We start from the raw sequence: 21329 nt of genomic DNA on the forward strand, positions 1-21329 counted from the left end.
GGGGCCCGACACAGGGCTAGATCCCAGGACCCGGGGATCATGATCTGAGCTAAAGGCAGATGCTTAACCCACTGAGACACCCAGGTGTCCCTGAAAGAGACTTTAGACAGATTTTCACGACCTGTTTCCACCCCAGTCCACACCTCTTTTACACCAAAAATAGTCTGCAGTGCACAGTAGCTGGTTTTTTATGTGCCATTTTGGGGTGGAGAAGGTGGATGTGATGAAACCAATAATTCAGGACTTAATTCCCTTTCATGTTGTGCTTTTTTACCCTTGCACCAGATGAAACAGCTTCTAAGAGTTCTAGCTGCAAGCAGGAACAGTCTCCGTGACTGTAATCACGTTGTGATGTCGTTCGGAATCTAAATTGGATTTCTATTTATATTCTTGCCACTCGGTTTATTTTTCAGTAGTTCAATGGGTACTTTTTAGAGTCTTACATTTTGTGTGGAATTAGATCCTTCCTTTCCAATGCTCTAATTAACATAAAGTAAAATTTGGATAAAATATTAGAACCTAAAAAAAAAAAACAGTTCAGTTGGAAACAAAGGGTGACTATTGACCATATTCAAAGGGGTTTCAGCTGGGGATTAATGCATATAGGTCTGTATTTTAGAGACTCTCTAGCACCATTTTTTTTATTTAAAGTTTTTTTTAATTAAGATTTTTTATTTATTTATTTGACAGAGAGAGACACAGAGAGAGAGAGGGACCACAGGCAGGGGGAGTGGGAGAGGGAGAAGCAGGCTTCCTGCTGAGCAGGGAGCCGGATGTGGGGCTCGATCCCAGGACACTGAGATCATGACGCTTTTTTTTTTTTTAAGATTTTATTTATTTATTTGAGAGAGAGAATAAGATAGAGAGAGAGAGCATGAGAGGGGGGAGGGTCAGAGGGAGAAGCAGACTCCCTGCCGAGCAGTGAGCCCGATGCGGGACTCGATCCCGAGACTCCAGGATCATGACCTGAGCCGAAGGCAGTCGCTTAACCAACTGAGCCACCCAGGCGCCTCCCGAAGGCAGACGCTTAACGACTGAGCCACCCAGGCGCCCCTAGCACCATTTTTAAAAAATATTTTATTTATTTATTTGAAAGAGACAGAGAGCACAAGCGGGGGGAGGGGCAGAGGGAGAGGGAGAAGCAGACTCCCCGCTGAGCAGGGAGCCTGGAAGCGGGGCGGGGTTTGATCCCAGGACCCTGAGATCATGACGTGAGCTGAAGGCAGATGATTAATTGACTGAGTCACCCAGACGCCTCTCTGGCACCATTGTGGAAGACATCAAGGCTAGAAGATCCTGAGGAAAGGAAAAACAAGTTGGTAACTATTGTAGCCATCTAAACGTTATTTCAGTTATGGAACAGGATTAATTCAATTAATTCTCATAACCCACATAAAGTAGGTGTAACCATATGCCATTTACAGATGAGGCAATCAATGAATAGAGAGGTACGTAGACTTACCAATAGCCAGTAAATGGAGTCAGATTTTAAACCCAGGCAGTCTGTCTTTTTTTTTTTTTTTTAATATTTTATTTATTTATTTGACAGAGAGAGAGCACAAGCAGGGGGGAACAGTAGGCAGAGGGAGAAGCGATGTGGGGCTCGATCCCAGGACCCTGGGATCATGACCAGAGCTGAAGGCAGACACAAAACCTACTGAGACACCCAGGCACCCCCCCCTTTTTTTTTTAAGATTTTATTTATTTATTTAAGAGAGAAAGAGAGAGAGAGCAGGAGCAGGGGAAGGGCAGAGGGACAGGGACAAGCAGACTCCCTGCTGAGAAGGGAGTCTGACATGGGGCTCAATCCCAGGACCCTGATATCATGACCTGAACCCAAGGCAGATGCTTAACCCACTGAGCCCAGGTGCCCCCAGGCAGTCTGCTTTTTTTAGAAGCTTTGGGAATAAGGATAAAGTGCTACGGTAGGTGGGGCTGGGGGAGGCAGGATATTATGGAGCAAACGTTCTTACAAATCCGCTTTCAACATCTCTCTCCTTTTTCAGAGGTGACACTCTGGCTGCTAATCTCTCTGCTCTAAGGGCTAATGCTGTCACACTGCTTTTCTTGAGAACTTTCTCCTTCTCCATCCTGGTTGTGTATATTCCACATAGCTCTGAGAATGTGACCCTCCTGGCCCAAGCACCCTCCTAGACTAAGTGAAATCTCCTCCAGATCAGATTTTTTTTTTTTTTTTTTGATACTCAAACCCTGCTTTTAATTCCAGGGAAGGTGGGAGGAAAAGTCTGGGAGCTCGATGGCTTTAAGATGTTGGATTTGATTTCAGGTTTGTTTTGTTTGTGGTGCCTCAGGGATATTCAAGTGGAGATGAGAAAAGAAGCCACAATGAGAGAAGCCAGAAGTTTGAAGATTTTCTTTTGAAAACACTTATTAAAAAAAGAAAAAGAAGGAAAGAGAATAGTTATTAAATGTTTGGTTTCAGACGCTTAACAGGAATATTCAAATAGTATCTCCCTGGTCATTACTCCTAGTATTTTGGAAGGCAGTCCTTGTATACAGCTAGATATTTTTTCTAAATAACTTTGAAAAGGAAACCAAACCAGTGCCATCAGTGGCCAAGTTCTTGCAGCCTATTTCTTTTAATGTAGGATTTTTTCTGAAGATAGTTTAGGATACATGTTCTAAAATTCAGTTTCCTCAAGTTTTTTTTTTTTTTTAAAGATTTTATTTATTTATCTGACAGATAGAGAGACAGCGAGAGAGGAAACACAAGCAGGAGGAGTGGGAGAGGGAGAAGCAGGCTTCCCGCTGAGCAGGGAGCCCGATGCGGGGCTGGATCCCAGGACCCTGGGATCATGACCTGAGCCGAAGGCAGACACTTAACGACTGAACCACCCAGGCACCCCTGGTTTCCTCAAGTTTAAAGAGCCACGTAGGGACATATGTCATAATATTTGTACAAAAAAAATTGATAAATACATGTATGTAAAGGTTGTAATTTTTATTTTTATTTTTATTTTTCCTAGTAAAGAAAAACTGCATGTTGACTACAGAGAATATAAAATACAGAAGTTAAAAAATTCATCTTACCATCATATATAAACATTATGAACATTTGTTCCTTCCATATTACTTCCCTCTTCTTTCTTTTTGATTACTGCATTTCTTTTATTTTATAATTACAATGTTCCTGGTGTTCCATTTCTTTTTTTAAAAGATTTTATTTATTTATTTGACAGAGACAGACAAAGCGAGAGAAGGAACACAAGCAGGGGGAGTGGGAGTGGGAGAAGCAGGCTTCCTGCTGAGCAGGATGCAGGTCTTGATCCCAAGACCCTGGGATCATGACCTGAGCTGAAGGCAGACACTTAATGACTGAACCACCAAGGCGCCCCTCTGGTGTTCCATTTCAAACATAGCTATTTCTTCCTCATAGTATATAAACTGCTACTTAAAATATATATATTTGTTGGGGCTCCTAGCTGGCTCAGTCGGTGGAGCATGTGACTCTTGATCTCAGGGTTGGAGTTGCCCCATGTTGGGTGTAGAGATTACTTAAGAATAAAATCTTTAAAACTATATATATTTGTTTTTTAAATGGTAAAAATAATTCATTCTCACTGTTTAAAAAAAAAGTCATGCAATACAAAAATACATAGAGTCAAAAACATAAGTCTCCCTGTCTTTTCCCAGATTTATTCCCCAAGGTACCTCAAGTGATGGTTTGATTAAATCCTCAAGTTTTTACAAAAGCAATTCTTGGGATAATTTTTCCTCCCATACCTGTAATCTAAATCAAGATAAGCATATTTTCCCTAAAGTGTTGTTAATGATAACTTGTCTAACTTTTTTTTTTAATTTTATTCTTATGTTAATCCCCATACATTACATCATTAGTTTTAGATGAAGTGTTCCATGATTCATTGTTTGTGCACAACACCCAGTGCTCCATGCAGAATGTGCCCTCCTCAATACCCACCACCAGGCTAACCCATCCTCCCACCCCCCTCCCCTCTAGAACCCTCAGTTTGTTTTTCAGAGTCTATCGTCTCTCATGGTTCGTCTACCCCTCCGATTTCCCCCGCTTCATTCTTCCCCTCCCGCTACCTTCTTCTTCTTCTTCTTCTTCTTTTTTTTTTTTTCTTAACATATATTGCATTATTTGTTTCAGAGGTACAGATCTGAGATTCAACAGTCTTGCACAATTCACAGCGCTTACCAGTAACTTGTCTAACTTTTTTCGGATTACTTTTTTTACCTGTTTTTTTTTTTTTTTAAAGATTTTATTTATTTATTTGAGAGAGAGAGAATGAGAGACAGAGAGCAGGAGAGGGAGGAGGGTCAGAGGGAGGAGAAGCAGACTCCCCGCCGAGCAGGGAGCCCGATGTGGGACTCGATCCCGGGACTCCAGGATCATGACCTGAGCCAAAGGCAGACGCTTAACCGTCTGAGCCACCCAGGCGCCCCTTTTTACCTGTTTTTAATAATTATGTAAGATACAATGTTGCTAAAACACTGGAATGCCAGTTCACCTTGCTTTGAATGAGTTGGAGGAAGATTTTATATCAAGAGTGTTGTTGGAATACAGGCATTCCTTGAATAGAGGCTAATTACGGCTTAGATTCTCTTCTTTCTTCACCTTTCTTAAAAATAAATTTTTTAGGGGCACCTGGGTGGCTCAGTCAGTTAAGCGTCTGCCATTGGCTCAGGTCATGATCCCAGGGTCCTGGGATTGAGTCCCACATCTGGCTCCCTGCTCAGCAGGGAGTCTACTTCTCCTTCTGCCCCTTCCACCCCTGCTCATGCATGTGTTCTCTCTCTCTCAAATAAATAAATAAAATCTTTTTTTAAAAAGTAAATTTTTTATTATGGGATAATTTTAGATCTACAGAAAGATACAAAAATAGTACAGATGGTTCCTGTATACACTTCACCCAGCTTTCCCTAATGTTAGTATCTTGTATAACCACAGTATGTTTGCCAAAGCCAAGAAATTAACACTGGCACAACACTATTAACTACAGACTCCATTTGGATTTTATTAGTTTTTCCATTAATATCCTTTTTCTGTTCCAGGATCCAATTCAGGATACTTCATTTCATTTAATCACTCCATCTTTTTTAATCCCATTGTTTCACTGCTCTCTAGGAAAGTTCATGGGAAGGGAAAGGGTTTCAAGACAGAGCACACGCGGACGCGTTTGAGATCATGTTAGCAAAATGAGGCTGTACTCATTGGAGTTTTGAGATTCTTGGTGGATGTTGTTTTACTTAGTCATCCTGCCTCCTTCGGGCAAAAGTATTTGAGGGATAGCTGTACCAAATGTCATCCGTGAGTGGAAATCCTCAGGGCGTCATTTGAGAGATGTCAGACATGACTCCATTCTCAAAAATAGCTCCTACCCCACCAAGCTTTTCGTGAAAATCAGAGAAACAAGGATTTGCTTACCACTCTGGACCACAGACGCCTCCATATATCTTTACCAAAAGTGCAGATCATCTTCATATTATCAGGTCAGTTTTTTTGGCAGGTTGTCAGGTAAGCTGATATAAGGGAACAAGCTTGGGTGGGTGTGTAAAGGAAATGCTGGAGGACTGGCTTGGACACATAGGAAAAAACTTGGAACGCATTCATTTATGCTGTTAAAGGAAATCAAAGTATACTCGGAACTGGGAGCCTATCAGCTTACCTGACAACCTGCCATATAGGGGGATAGTTGGAAGGCAGGAAGTTTGGAGAGAAGGAAAAGTGCGCTTTAAGAGGAGGAAGCAAATGTCTGTGAGAGAGGATAGGAAAAGACAAGCCTAGCCTTTATACCTTTCCTGCAGCTGAATCAGCGCTATACAGAACACAATGCCCACAGCCCCCACGACTGTTGTGGGTGTTCAGTCATTTTATATTGATACAGTCATATCCGTGCTGAAAATATTAAAATACTTCTGATTCAGTTGGTAAAGCAGGTGCTCCCCTGAGCCCCCAAGTACCTTTCCACCGCCCTGTCTGTTCCTGTTCCTGCCCTGGGACCCCTGCGGGAAGGCTTACAGCTCCCTGGCACACCAGGAGAATCCTGCCCAACAGGCCAGGGCCCCATGTCATTTCTGATGACTGGGCCAAAGTGAGCAAATATTTGTGTATTGCTCCTGCTGATAAAGACCATGACCCAGATCCTTTGCTGTATTTTAGATGTTGAGAGGATTCCAACTATCAGGGATCTCCAGACTCAGGCCAGCTTTCTACAATACACATAGAATTCCTCCACCAGTTCATCTTAACTTACTTTTTAAAAAAAAATTGTGGTAAAATATACATAACAAAATTTGCCATTTAATCATGTTTTTAAAAGATTTTATTTGTTTATTTGACAGAGAGAGAGCACGAGAGAGCACAAGCAGGGTGAGTGGTAGAGGTAGAGGGAGAAGCAGACTCTCCCCACTGGGCTGAGAGCCTGCTGTGGGGCTCAATCCAAGGACCCTGAGATCATGACCTAAGCCAAAGGCAGATGCGTAACCAAGTGAGCCACCCAGGCGCCCCCATTTAGTCATTTTTAAGTGTACAATTCAGTGGCATTAAGGTAATTTTATAGCTTTGTTACCAAGAATGCATTTTTTAAAGTTTATTTATTTATTCTTTAATAATCTCTAAACCCAGTGTGGCTCTTGAACTTTCAACCCCAACATCAAGAGTCACATGCTCTTTCAACTTAGCCAGCCAGGCACCTGACCAAGAATGTGATTCTTATTATTCCTGGGCATCTGAAGGGTCTGTGCTTTGTCTCACACTATTTCTTTCTTTTTTTTTTTTTAGGAGTTTTACAATTTATTAAATAGGGAAGCTGTCAATTTGAACAGGAGGGAAAAGGGAAGTTTATTTTTAAAAATAACATCTACAGAAAAATAGGCAAGAAGGCACGTAGTGCATGTTCTGCCTTCCCTATGTGGGGGAGCAGTTGGAAGGGCACTGTGGACAGCCTCCTGCTAACACAGGGAGGCTCTGCACACTCTAAATTCCTGAATTCTAAACTTCATCGTATAAAACCCCGCTTGAAACACGTATCAAAACCCTCCAGCCAAAGCAGTTTTTCAAACCCAAGGCCCACGTGTGCATTTAGATAGCTGCATACAGTGGCCCACCTGGGTGACCCGGGGCCCCGCGTGGGGCATTTGCGCTCAGGTCTCCCAGGGCAGGCAGCGCCCACAGGCCCACAGGAGTGGACTCCGAGCCAGCGGGGGTACCAGGTGAGGTCGGAGAGGTAGTAGGGCCCTTCTGAGACAACCACTCACCGCGGCTCCCCTGCTTTCTCTCCTGTCGAAATTAAGGATGAGCACTTGACTTATCTTATAATTAACGTTCCAGAATGACAACGGAAAACACTCATTATAGAACTGTGGTTTTCAGGCTTAGTAACTTCAAAAAATCACTGGCTTTTATAGAAACGTCTTCCGATAGAGCATTAGTCCGTGAGGCAGCGGGAGCTCCCCCAGAAGGCTTGCGGAGAAGCCGGTGCGGCTCTCACGCGGGGGTTGCTTCTCCCTGCAGCGGGCTGCTCACACTGTGCGGTCATGAAATTAGCACGTCATGATAAATATCTTTACTATGGGTGAAGACGACATATTTAAAGACACAACGGCATTTCCAAATCCAGTGAGCAGGGACGTCCTGGTGTGAGCAGAGCTATGACCTGGAAGCACCTCAGGGTTCTCAAGAGTCCTCCTCCTCATCCTTAATTTCAGAAATTTTGTCTATAGATTTAAGGATTTCAGCAACAAGATTCAACGTTTCAGCTCCGGAAACCAGCTGCTTTACTGAGGAGTGGGCATTGTTCGTGACGACGCGGAGGTTCTGCAAGGCCACGTCGGTGTTCTGCCCCACCGCCGTCAGGCTGGCGCCCTGGCCAGACCTCAAGGCTTCATTCTCACGCTTGAAGTTAGAGACCTGTGCCTGGAGCAAGCCGATCTCCTGTTTAAGCTTCATGACGTGGTTTTCTGCCTTCACAGCCCGTTTCGTCATCAGCTCCAGCTTCTGCTCCACCTGCAGGACCGCTGACTCCAGATCGTGGTAGTCACTTTCCTCCTTGATCATTTTGGCTTCCAGCTTCCGCTCCAGGGTCCTCACCATTTCTTTTTGAGTCTCAGAGAAGCTCTGAACTTCAGTCAGCTTTCTTCTCAGCTTAGAATTTTCATCTTTCAGCGCTTCGTAGCTTTTCTGCAGTGTCCGGAGATGCCTGTCTCCCAGAGACTCTCCGTGGGCCGCGAAGTCTGTGCCGGGGTTCCCTGCCAGAGAGGCGCGAGAGTCAGGGTCGCTCAGCGTCCACGGGGGCAGTGTCTCGGGCGCCACCAGCTCCGACGGGGCAAAGAAAAAGGCGACGTATGTGCTGCAGGGTGACGTGCTGGTGGCCACCCCGGAGGAGCGGGTCTGCTCCACAGTGGATGGCAGGTAGGCCCCGTTCCACCCGTCGTCCTCGTCCTCGTCCAGAAGATGGCCAGCCCCCATAGGGTCTTCAAAAATTGGCCGCTGGTATTCTAAGCCACACCCCACGGTCTGGGAGGTCGGGGAGTTGCGGCCGAGTCCCAGTGAGTGGCTTCCTTTGAATAAATGCTGTTGTTGGCTGTATCCCCTCCTGACAGGCTGCGGTTCTTGGTTTTCAGAAACTCTTTAAAGGAGAATGGATTGGCCTCTGCAAGATCTTCAAGTTTATCATCTCCAAAATGTGTCTCTTGGGCTCCTGGCAGACCTTGCTTAGTACATTTCCCCTTTCCGCAGCCAAAATCTGCAGCCCGGCCCGGCGGGGCGGGGGCGGGGGCGGGGGCGGCCCCGGGGCCCGGCGGGCTCGGCGCAGCGGCCACGCCGGCCGCTCACCGTCCGGAATGACGAGGCTCCGGGCTCGCGACAGCGGGGGACGCCCGGGAGGCGCGCATAGCCCGCCATCGCCGCGGGCCCCCCGGCGCCCGCCCTCCCTAGCCTGGCAGCGGCGGCTCCATGGCCCCGGTTCCGCCCCGGCCCCGGCCCGAGTCGTCCGCCCCCGTCGCCCGCCCCCGTCGCCCGCCGCCCAGCCGCCTCTCCCAGCCTCTCGCTGCGGCTTCCTGTCTCACACTATTTCTTTCACTTCAGATATTTTGCTCTCATCTGCCTATTGAAACCCTGAATATGTATTTCAATGTCCACCAAATCTTCATTAATCTCTCATAGCAGAAACTAAGCCCTGCTTGCTCGAAATTCTTAAAACACACAATTTGAAACTCTCAAATATTTCCACTTCTGCCTTGCATTATCATTTTTTTATGTGTGTGTATGTTTATTTTTTTTTAAAGATCTTATTTATTTGACTGAGACAGCAAGAGAGGGAACACAAGCAGGGGGAGTGGGAGAGGGAGAAGCAGGCTTCCTGCCGAGCAGGGAGCCCGATGTGGGGCTCGATCGCAGGACCCTGAGGTCATGACCTGAGCTGAAGGCAGTCGCTTAACCAACTGAGCCACCCAGGCGCCCCTATGTGTATGTTTATTAATGCCATCTAGACACCTGTTTCTTAAAGTGTTATGCAGGGATTACCCCTATTAGAATCACCTGCTTTAAAACAACGATGATCCAGGGTGCCTGGGTGGCTCAGTCCCTGAAGCGGGAAGCCTGCTTCTCCCTCTCCCACTCCTCCTGCTTGTGGTTCCTCTCTCGCTGTGTCTCTCTCTGTCAAAAAATAAATAAAATCTTAAAAAAAAAAAAAAATTAAATTAAAAAATAAATAAATAAATAAATAAAATCTTTTAAAATAAAAAAATATTAAAAATAAAACAATGATGATCCTCAGACCCCAATACCAGAAATTCATTTAATAAGTCTGGAAGAGGGCCCAGATCCTGCATTTTAAACAAGTTCCCCAAGGGATCTTACGCATACTAAAGTTTGAGAGCAAAGTTCTAGGCAATTTCTCCTAAAGGGTAGGGGCTATGTCTGGCTTATTTTACCATCTTTTGTAGCACTCGTGCTCTGAACATAATAAATCCTGAATTGAGCAGCTCGATTGACTGTATACCAAAAATGTGATTTTTCTCTTCATCTCTATAATTTGGACAACTTTTTTTGTGTGTGTTTGTTTTTGAATGGCCAGTGTCCAGTCCTATTTCTGCTTAAAACATCTCATTTTCTTTGTTTCCCTGAAGAAACTACTTCTTCCAAGTATTACACTATGTAGTTCAGATAGAGTTAAATCTACTCCTGGTTCCAGAAGGGGGAATGTTATCCAGGCCAGCCTTCAAAGTGTAATGAGTTCTCCTGGCCACAATGATTTGTTCAGAGGTGTGCATACGACCCAAGCTGAGACAGGGGGGTCAATCCTAGCATTATGGTGAGCTCTTTCTCTTGGGATTGTTAAACTGGAATCATACAGCTTGAAGTCAACACAGGGCTGCCTGAGTACAAAACCACTGAAAAAGAAAGTGGAGCCTAGAGATTGATGAGAAAGACAGTATCCTGAGGACATCATTTGAGTACGTGGATAAAGCCTTTCCTGAAGTTTACTCCTTAAACTTGCATGTATTAAGCCAATTAACCCTCTTTTGGCTTTGTCTTGCGTACAGCAGGAGTCCTGATATATCTTTTATATTGCCCTCCACCACTTGATATTGTGAGTGAACAACTTGGAGTCTTGGACTTTCCCTAACCCTCTCTGCCAATGCTAAATATGATAAATATAATTTCTAAACAATGCTCAGGCCTGTTCAGACTTCTTTATTTCATTTGCATGGGTGTGACTTAAATCCCTCTATGAGAGCAGCTTTTATATACTTCTGAGCGGGAATTGAGTGCTAAGCCAATTTACATGAGGATATTGTAGATGTCATCTTTCCTGGAAAACTTCCCTGCCTCTTACACTTCCTAACATTCCAGGTTAAGAGGCTCTCTTTTAGAGAGCCTGGGTGGCTCAGTTGTTAAGTGTCTGCCTTTGGCTCAGGTCATGATCCCAAGGTCCTGGGATCGAGTCCCACATTGGGCTCCCTGCTCGGCAGGAAGCCTGCTTCTCCCTCTCCCACTCCCCCTGCTTCTGTTCCTGCTCTCGCTCTCTCTCTGTCAAATAAATAAATAACATCTTTAAAAAAAAAAAAAAGAGGCTCTCTTTTAGTTTCCATACTTACCCTTTTTCCAGCCCCCTTTATTTTGTTATAATTGTTTCTTACCCGCTTTCCCAAGTGGAGTTCCTTTTGTCTTTTTTGTTTGTTTTGTAATCTCCAACACCCAGCCCAGTGCTTTGCACAGAGTAGGTACTTGACATACAATTATTGAATGAATGGATGAATAATGAATGATGAGAATTACACAAATTAGGAGAAACTCATTTCTTTCCCCATACTTTCTCTAAGAAGGCTGCAGCAAATCAGTAACTACATTTAAGATGTCTGCTCATCAATCTTGTTGCCTTATCTTCCATTCTATGAGGCATATAGAGATGGATCTTGGTAAAGTATTCAAAAACTGGCAACCAGGAGTGAAGGGTTGATAACAGGGAAAATGAAGAACAAATGAAGGAGCCTGGAAGTTATCTTGGGAAAGGAAGATTGGAATAGAAAACAAAACTGTCTTCCAATACTTGCAGTGGCTGGGAACCAGGGCAAAAATGAGGCCAATAAATTAAGACTGAAGTTCTTCCACAATAGAGAATTCTAATGATGAGGGCACACAGAGGTACAACATAGCTGCCTCAGGACTTGCTGAGCTTTCCACTCCTGAGGATGCCCCTGTAGAGCCCAAATATCAGTAGAACAGTAGATAGTGGGGGTCAGGAATTCAAATATTGGCCTTTACAAAGGTCTCCTGCCACCCAGAGAACATTAAGTTTTTAGAAACTTTTTTAAGAATTCCTAGAATCTGGGGTGCCTCGGTGGCTCAGTAGGTTAAGCGTCTGCCTTTAGCTCAGGTCATGATCTCAGGGTCCTAGGATCCAACCCCACGTTGGGCTCCCTGCTCAGCGGGGAGTCTGCTTCTCCCTCTCCCTCTACCTCACCTCCCCCTGGTGCTCGCTCGCTCTCTGGTGCTCACTCCCCCTCTCTCTCTCAAACAAATAAATAAAATCTTAAAAAAAGAAAAAAATTCTAAGAATCTTTGAATCTTTTAAGTATCTTTTTTTTTTTAATTCTACTAAGCTATTGTTTCTTATGTAATGAAACATTTGCAAATGAGGAATTGTAGCCCCCTCTTGCTCCAGTGCTACACTGAGGGACAAGACAATCATGTAGCCCAAAATCATGGCTTTGCATTTGGTTAAAACAGGGCTCAGAAGCATGGGATTCTTCTACATATGTCCTGTATTCTGCTCACCCCAATCTTAGGGCTTTATCAGTGCAAACTTTCCTCAAGTACGAGTGCATGTTTGTGTATGTCTTTGGGTAATTTTGCTTATCGTCCTTAGGTGGTGACTGATTAATGCAGGCCCTCCTATAAAAACCAAAGGTTGTGTTTGAAAAAGGGTAGTCTAAGGAACCTGCATCAAAATCTCCCAGGACATCTTAAGAATGCATATTCCTGGGTCCAACCAGACTTACTAAATGAGACCCTTCAGGGGGCTGGGCCAGGAATCTGCATTATAACAAGTAGAGGGGAGGAAAATGAATTCTCCCCCTACCCTTCTGGATTCTTAGCTGAGACCACTGTATAAGAGATGGATTAACAAGAGAAAAACAAACAGAAGGTTGCTAACATGCATATCTCATGTACACTTGAGCAATTCCAGAGAAAAATGAATAACTCACAGAGGTAGCTTTAGAATTTAGGCTTACCTACCATTTTAATAGGGAAAGAGGAGGAGAGATGCAGACTTTAGAGGAGAGAGCAAATTATTTTTAGCAAAGATGAGCGGGCCTTTAGAAGATGGAAGGTATGATCATTTATGACAAAGTATGTCTGGGTGTGGTGTCAACTTTTAGTCTCCTCTCCTGTGAGCACAGTCCATCCTCCCTGGGTGGTAAAACTCCCAAGAAGGGGCGCCTGGGTGGCTCAGTTGGTTAAGCGACTGCCTTCGGCTCAGGTCATGATCCTGGAGTCCCGGGATCGAGTCCCGCATCGGGCTCCCTGCTCAGCAAGGAGCTTGCTTCTCCCTCTGACCCTCCCCCCTCTCGTGCTCTCTCTCATTCTCTCTGTCTCAAATAAATAAATAAAATCTTGAAAAAAAAAAAAAAACAACTCCCAAGAAGAAGATTTATAGCAACTGAGTCCCTTTTAGAGACTGTCTTTAGGCAGATAAGGGGAGTTGAGAGAAAGTCTTTAACTACATTTCCCTGCATTTGCTGTCTTCAAGTACCTACAGCCCCAAAGAATCATTATGCCAAATTGGCATATTTTGGGGTAACACGTCCCAAACTCCTATAATCCTGTGGGGAAGGTAGTTGTCAGGGTTAGCTGTAGGGGTGTTTTCTTTTCTTTTCTTTTCTTTTCTTTTTTTTTTTTGAAGCGGAGAGGTAGTTTTATTTTAATTTTATGGGCTCCTTTCCCCCTTTTTATGGTGATCTAATTGCATTGATTAAAAGCACCTGACCAGTTCTTTAGACTATGCTCTGTAGTCAAGTCTAACCTTATTGACGCTGTAGATGGACAAGCTTGATTGTTTGAACCAAAATGGGAACATTAAACAAACATCACAGCCCTCACTAATAACATTGTGACTTTGCTGTCAAGTGTAGAATCCTTTCAAGAAAAAACTTGTGACCATTTTGTATGGCTTGTCTGGAAACTTCTGTAAATCTTGTTTTTAGTAAAATATTTTTTGTTATTCTAAAAAAAAAAATCATCACCTTGTATACCTTAAACTTACATAGGTTATATGTCAGTAATACCTCAATAAAGTGAGAGAGAAATCAGAGGGAGAAATTGGCCTCGACATAGAGTCTTCAAACAATATTATTAATATTTTCAAACATTTGTGTGATAATCATGAAGAATGAGAAATATGGGAAAGTAAATGACTTCCTTTATAAGCTCATAGTAAAAAAGTCTTATGTCTATACTGGAAACCAGGCAAAAAATACAGTGGAAAAGATACACTACTTCTCATTTTATGATGACATATTGCATCTCCAAATGGGCTCTATTCCAGATCAGAGAAAATAAATTATGCTCTACAAGAAAACAATTCCTGAAATTCACATTTTGTTTGCATTAGAACATACCTGTTCACCTGGAAATATCTCCAGGTAAAAATGGCCTTTGGAAGAGATTGCTACCCATAAGCTGAGATATCAGACATACTTTCTCTAGTAATGACTAAAAAATTAAAATGGACATCAAAAGCCTGGAACTTTAAACAAAAAGACTTTTTTTTTTAAAGATTTTTTAAAAATTTATTTGACAGAGAGAGACACAGCGAGAGAGGGAACACAAGCAGGAGGAGTGGAAGAGGGAGAAGCAAGCTTCCCACCGAGCAGGGAGCCCAATGTGGGACTCGATCCCAGGACCCCGGGACCATGACCCGAGCTGAAGGCAGATGCTTAACGACTGAGCCACCCAAGCGCCCCTACGAAAAGACATTTTTTTAAGAACTCTGACGTTCTTGAGACCTAGCCTTTTAAAGGAGCTCAGAAGAGCTAGTACATCTGAATCTCAGGATTATCTTTCAAAAACTCTCCTGTTCTAGCTCTGACTTGAATTGCTAACTCTTCTTTTTCTTTCCCTTTTTTTTTTTTTAATTAACATATAACGTATTATTTGTTTCAGGGGTACAGGTCTGTGATTCATCAGTCTTTTTTTTTTTTAAGATTTTATTTATTTATTTGAGAGAGAGTTAAAGTGAAAGAGATCACAGAGGCAGAGGGAGAAGCAGACTCGCCGTTGAGCAGAGAGCCCGATGTGGGGCTCGATCCCAGGACCTGGGATCATAACCTGAGCCGAAGGTCACTTAACTGACTGAGCCACCCAGGTGCCCCTGTGATTCATCAGTCTTACACAATTCACAGCGTTCACCATATGAATTGCTAATTTCTGACAAGTATTTTACCTCATTGCATCTCTACTTTCTGTGAATCGAACGATGGTCATTGCTCTCTCAGTACCAGAGGTTCCACTGTGAAGAATTTGCAAATAAAAAGTACTGTGCAAATGACAAGTGCTGCTATGAATAGAGACCATGTTTCTTGTGTTTTCAGATAGCAGTTTTCTTCCAGCCTCAGTCTACATTTACTCTCTTTATTTCTACTAAGAATCATGTGAGTCAAAGGCTTACTTACCATCCTGTCGTCACTGCCTTCCAAGTGGCCCATCAAGATAGCAGGGTACTGTATCCAGAGAAGAGGGTTTTCTGATAAAGAAGATTTGAGAAAGAGGAATGCTATAAAACCTTTTGTCTTTGGGATTAAAAATCAGGAATATCATGCTGTGTTGTATTGATAACATGTAAGAGGTAAATGTAGAATTATGGTCAATCTCATTTCTCCAGGGTACTTTATTTTTTTTCTTTTTTAAGATTTTATTAATTTAATTTATTTATTTGACAGAGGGAGACACAGCCAGAGGGGGAGCAGGAAAGGGAACACAAGCAGGGGGAGCGGGAGAGGGAGAAGCAGGCTTCCCGCGGAGCAGGGAGCCTGATGCAGGGCTAGATCCCAGGACCCTGGGATCCTGACCTGAGCGGAAGGAAGGCAGACGCTTAATGACTGAGCCACCCAGGCACCCCTCCAGGGTACTTTAGATAATGTGTTGCAGTTTACAATTTTAAAAATCGTTTTACTGAGGTTATACACACACATGCATAAATGAGCATACATTACATTAATCATAAATATACAATTCAATGATTTTTTATTATATATACACCCAGGTAACCTCCATTCAGATCAAGATGTAGAAAAATTTCAGCCCTCCATAAGGTACAACTTTTACTGCATTTTAAAATGATACATTTAAATTGTAATTCAAATAAATGAAACATTTAAATATTTGACATGTGTTAAAAAGAAAACCACAGTGCCCAATGGCATGACTTAGGGTAAAGTCCCAAGTCAGTAAACCAAAACTTAATACCTAACCTAGCTGCAGTTTCAACCCTACAGAAATATAACCTTCAACCAGTCCACATGGGAATGCCCTGGGTCAGTACTAGGAAATTTACTGACAACCCCCCCCTCCTTTCCCTTTAGGAGGGCGACCTTGCCTAAAACAATGGATTTTTTTTTGCTAATAACCTCCTTTTATCAAACTCCCTCTCTTCCTCTAACAACCCTTCCTTTTCTGTAATCCTTTAGAGCTCCCTTCTACTTGCTAGATGGGAAGAGAAGAAGGGGTGTCTGGCTGGCTCAGACAGTGGGGTGTGCAACTCTTGATCTCGGGGTTGAGTTCGAGCCTCACGTTGGGTGTAGAGATTACTTGAAAATAAAATCTTAAAAAAAGAGAGACAATAAAATACTCATTCACTGTTTTACCACCTAAATGAAACTACTTTGATTTCTGATAAATTCATTTGTTAAAAAGAAAACCACAGGCCCAAAATGGCATCACTTAGGTTAAGGCCCCAAGTCAGTAAACGAAGACTTAATACCTAACCTACCTGCAGTCTCAGTCCCACAGGAATGTAACCCGTATTTAACCAGTCAGCATAGAATTTCCTGGTCAATACTAGGAAATGTACTGATATACCCCTTCTGCTCCCCTTAGGAGGGCAAACTTGCCTAAACAATGCATTCCTTGCTAATAAATTCCTTTCTACTTTTTTTGTGTGTATATGTATGCCCTTTCTCTGCCTTTAAAAACATTTCTCTTGTTTAGCTCAAAGGAGCTCCCCTCTACTTGCTAGATGGTATGCTGGCTGCCCAATTCATGAATCATTTAGTAAACCCATTAGATCTTCAAATTAACTCCGTGGAATTTTGTTTAACAGACTCAAGTCTTTTTTCACAACACTGAACTTGTATCAAATTCAGCTGCTTTAATTCAGCAAGCCACAACAGTTAAAAACAAGGATATCAGAAAATTGGTGGGGGGCGGTGCCTGGGTGGCTCAGTCAGTTAAGCATCATGATCTCAGGATCCTGGGATGGAGCCCCACGTAGCAGGGAGTCTGCTTCTCCCTCTCCCTCTGCTCCTCCCCCTGTTCACGCTCTTTCTCTCTCCCTCAAATAAATAAATAAATAAATAATCTTTAAAAAAATTATGGGACGCCTGGGTGGCTCAGTCAGTTAAGCATCTGCCTTCAGCTCAGGTTATGGTCCTGCTCCCCCTCTGGCTGTGTCTCTCTCTGTCCTGGGATTGAGTCCTGCATCGGGCTCCCTGCTCAGCGGGAAGCCTGCTTCTCCCTCTGCTGCTTCCCCTGCTTGTGTTCTCTCTCTCTCTCAAGTAAATAAATAAAATCTTTAAAAAAAATAATGTCAAATTTTTTGAGCCACCCTCTCCGGCTTCCGGATATGAAACCATTACCACCACCCCACCCCCACTCTAGCACCTTCTATCTACTGATTTTAGTTATTTATTTGCCAGTCTTTGTACTCACTCTCTTCTGTTCCTCCCTCCGGTTCCTCCCCACCCTCTCCACTCCGCTGTCTGACTCAGGACTAGTCAGTGCTTAGCTGATGGGCCCCAACAAGAAGAAAGGAGAGGGAAGTGGGCGTATTTACTCCCTGCTGGGTCACTTAAAGCAGGTTGCCCCTTTCCCTCCGAGATCACAGCTCCTCTCAAAGTGACCCTCTCCAGGAAAGGTTTTTGAATTACTCTTTCTGGGTTTTGTTAACAATACCTCCCTGTGTCCCTTCAGGCCTAGGGATAACAGCCCCGGGATACTGCCCTGTCCTGGTTGCTTTCGTCTACCCTTCCCACACTTTTGAAAATGGTCCATTTAATCAACCTATTTGGACTATTTTCATTTGAATGTGCCATCTGGTTCCTGCTGGATGTCTGACTCACTCTGTATACGCTCAACAAATGCAACCCAGACCGTCACAAAACTGGAGTTGTAACTATTCGCTTTGTTGATACTGATGGTTAAATGGTCCAGAAAATACTGGCATGGCTCCCACTGCTGGCCTCTGGTACTCAGCAATGGATTGCTCAGATACTTCACAATCCCCGCCAGAAGGGGAAAGAAACTTCACTATTGAACTTCGGTGATAAAGTTCATCTTCAGTGGCTTATGAACTAAGAGTTATGTTATGCTTTCCTTTAAAGTTCATCTTCAGTGGCTTATGAACTAAGAGTTATGTTATGCTTTCCTTAAAAGTTCAGAATTTTTTTAAGTTTTGTTTTTTTTTTAAGATTTTATTTATTTGAGAGAGAGAGTGAGCATGAGCAGTGGGGGGAGGGATGGAGAGAGATAAGCAGGCTCCCCACAGAGCGGGGACCCCCACACAGGGCTTGATCCCAGGACCCCTGGATTATGACCTGAGCTGAAGGCAGACTAACTCCCTGAGCCACTGAGGTGCCCCTAAAGTTCAGAATTTTAATCTTATGAAAACTCTCATGTTAGATACATCTGTGCCAGAGCTATTTTATTTTATTTTATTTTTATTTGAGAGAGAGAGCGAGCCAGGGGAGGGGCAGAGGGAGAGAAAGAATCTCGATGGACTCCCCACTGTCTGACGCGGGGCTCTATCTCACCACCATGAGATCACGACCTGCCATGAGATCAACTGACTGAGCCATTCAGGTTAATAATAGCATGAATCCGGGCACCTGGCTGGCTCAGTCAGCAAAGCATGCAATTTTTTTGATCTCAGGTTGTGAGTTCAAGCCCCACTCTGGGTGTAGAGATTACTTAAGAATAAAATCTTTTTTCTTTTCTTCAAGATTTTATTTATCTATTTGACAGACAGAGGCACAGCGAGAGAGGGAACACAAGCAGGGGGAGTGGGAAAGGGAGAAGCAGGCTTCCAGCTGAGCAGGGAGCCCGATGTGGGGCTCGATCCCAGGACTCTGGGATCATGACTGAGCCGAAGGCAGACGCTTAACGACTGAGCTACCCAGGCGCTCCAAGAATAAAATCTTTTAAAAAATTCTCTATTAAAAGGGGGGTGGGGAGATGGGTTAGCCTGGTGATGGGTACTAAAAAGGGCACATACTGAATGGAGCACTGGGTGTCATATGCAAACAATGAACCATGGATCACTACATCAAAAAATAATGATGTAATGTATGGTGATTAACATAATAAAATTAAAAAAATTGATGAAAAAAATTCTCTATTAAAAAAATAATAATAGCATGAATAGATGGTATAAGAGCTAGATGTGTATTTTCCCTCGGTGGATGCTCAATACCTAGTAGGCTATGGATGAAATAAAAATTCTGATAATTAAAACACTTTTAAAACAAAGAGTCAACCTTTCTAAGCGCTCAAGTTCTTCCATACCTGAGAGACAAGCTCATGTAGAAACTGAAATACTGCTTCCAAGCCTTTGGCAGCATTATTTGGGAAGTTAAGTTTCTGGCTGTGCTCAGTCCAAGTTTCCATTTCACAGAGAAAATGCTTTTTGAGTATTAAGGAGACACTAAATGTGTTAAGGCGGAATTGTTAGGTAAATTATTTCCTTGTAGAAGGAATGCTTCAAACTTGATCAAAAAAACAAGTGAAGGTGACCAAGGGTTAACTCAAACCATTCTATCATTTTCTTGATACAGTTCTCTTTCTGACTTTCAGTTGGACGTGTTTTGCTCTCACAGAGGAGAGGGTGTGGATCAGGAAGTTAAAAAAGAGAGGAAGGCTGAATCAAGGCCAAGAAAAACTTGGGCTTCCTCACTACATACTGAGCAATCCTCTCTTCGCACTCCTCACTCTTGACTGCTCTTATCCATTCCGTGTCTGCAGTTCCCACTATTGATGTAATTTTTCAATGTTGGTAAGGTCCGGGGCCAATGGCCAAGAAGGAATTCTTGAGACATCTTTGGTGCAAATAGGTGATTTTATGAAAGCACCGGGATGGAGCCCTGGGCAGAAAGAGCCGCTGCACCGGGGTTGAGAGGAATGGCCGATTATATACTTGGGAGTTGGGGGTTAGGAAGAAGGGAGGTTTTCAAAAGAACTTTCATATGCTAAAGAGGACCTACAAGATCCTGCAGGCCTTGCCATTATCAAGTTAAGGTTGTTTTTCCCTCTAGCAAAGCATTAACAGGAAGACAGGTGGGAGTTTCCTTCTGGAAGTTCGGGCATTGATAAGGATGCTTTTTTTCTTATAAATCACTAAAACATTTGTAAACTGAGGGAGACTCTTGTCCTGCAGGACTGTAATCTCTAGAAGTTGACCATTTGTTTTTCCTCCCCTTAGCTTTAGGGCAGCCTGGATGGCCTAAGGAATGTCACAAAGATCCTACCTGGGAGTCAGGGGCGGGGGGGGGGGGGGGGGGGCGTATTGGTTGTGGGGTGTCAGCTTGTGCTTTGTCCTCAGCTCACCTTCTGCTCCCTCATCACTGTCACAGATGACTCCCTAATTTAATCTTTAACCCAGACCTTTCTGAGCTCCAGCCCCACACAAACAGTTGTCTTCTTGACCTTGCCAAGCGGAGGTGCCTCAAGGAATACCTGGAAGTCATGACCTTCTTTCCCATGCCCAAGTTTGCTCCCCTTCCTGTATTTCCTGCTTCATAAAGTGACACCATTGTCCATTCAGTTACACAGCCAGATGCCTGAGGATCACCTGGACACATCCCCTCATCCTCTCATCACTCCTCATCCACCTTCTCTCCAAAATACATCTCAAACACATCCACTCTGTCCTTCTCTGGGACCAACTCCCTCGTCCTGCTCCCACCACCTCTTGCTCTTGTCCAGAGAACAGCAGTCACTGCCTAACTGGTTTCTCAGTGTCCACTCTTCCCGTTCTTTCCACTAGTTCTCAGGCTAGGGCTAGAGAGTTCTCATGCTAGAGTGACTGTTTTGAAATTCGAATATGTTCATGTTAATACCCATGCACTCGCATGCGTACACACACAGAGCTTTCCTTCTTCATTAATACTTCAGTAAATTCCTTTTTTATGAAAATAAAAAATTTTAACATGGCTTATGAATTTCTGCATGTTTTGGTCCTGTCCTACTTCTCCAAACTAATCTATTTCCACTCTACCTCCTACTAACTGTATAACCTTGAATAAGTTACTTAACTTCTCTGTGCTTCAGTTTCTTCATCTGTAAAAATGGGAATGATAATAGTATCTTCCTCCTAGGATTGTTGTGAAAATTAGTGTAAAGTGCTTTAGAACTTAATAAGTACTTGGGGTGCCTGGGTGGCTCAGTCGTTGGGCGTCTGCCTTCGACTTGGGTCATGGTCCCAGGGTCCTGGGATCGAGCCCCGCATCGGGCTCCCTGCTCTGCGGGAAGCCTGCTTCTCCCTCTCCCACTCCCCCTGCTTGTGTTCCCTCTCTCGCTGTCTCTCTCTCTGTCAAATAAATAAAATCTTAAAAAATATAATAATAATGAG

The 21329-nt window shown here is 43.5% G+C and overlaps 1 long non-coding RNA gene and 1 pseudogene across 1 annotated transcript; both read right to left on the minus strand.

Moving 5' to 3' along the window:
• Positions 1-793: 793 nt before the first annotated feature.
• LOC135363608 (uncharacterized) lies at positions 794-17743 on the minus strand. The gene is made up of 3 exons (XR_010409466.1): positions 17417-17743; positions 15163-15233; positions 794-1296 (listed from the first exon to the last, which is right to left on the minus strand). It is a non-coding gene; the product is annotated as an uncharacterized LOC135363608 (long non-coding RNA).
• Positions 6752-9255, minus strand: LOC123848406 (endosome-associated-trafficking regulator 1-like; annotated as a pseudogene).
• Positions 17744-21329: the final 3586 nt, after the last annotated feature.

This window comes from Mirounga angustirostris, unplaced genomic scaffold, assembly GCF_029215605.1.
Source record: "Mirounga angustirostris isolate CCGP_5_RB_7025 unplaced genomic scaffold, mMirAng1.0.hap1 SCAF_2, whole genome shotgun sequence".
Taxonomy (NCBI): Eukaryota; Metazoa; Chordata; class Mammalia; order Carnivora; family Phocidae; genus Mirounga; species Mirounga angustirostris.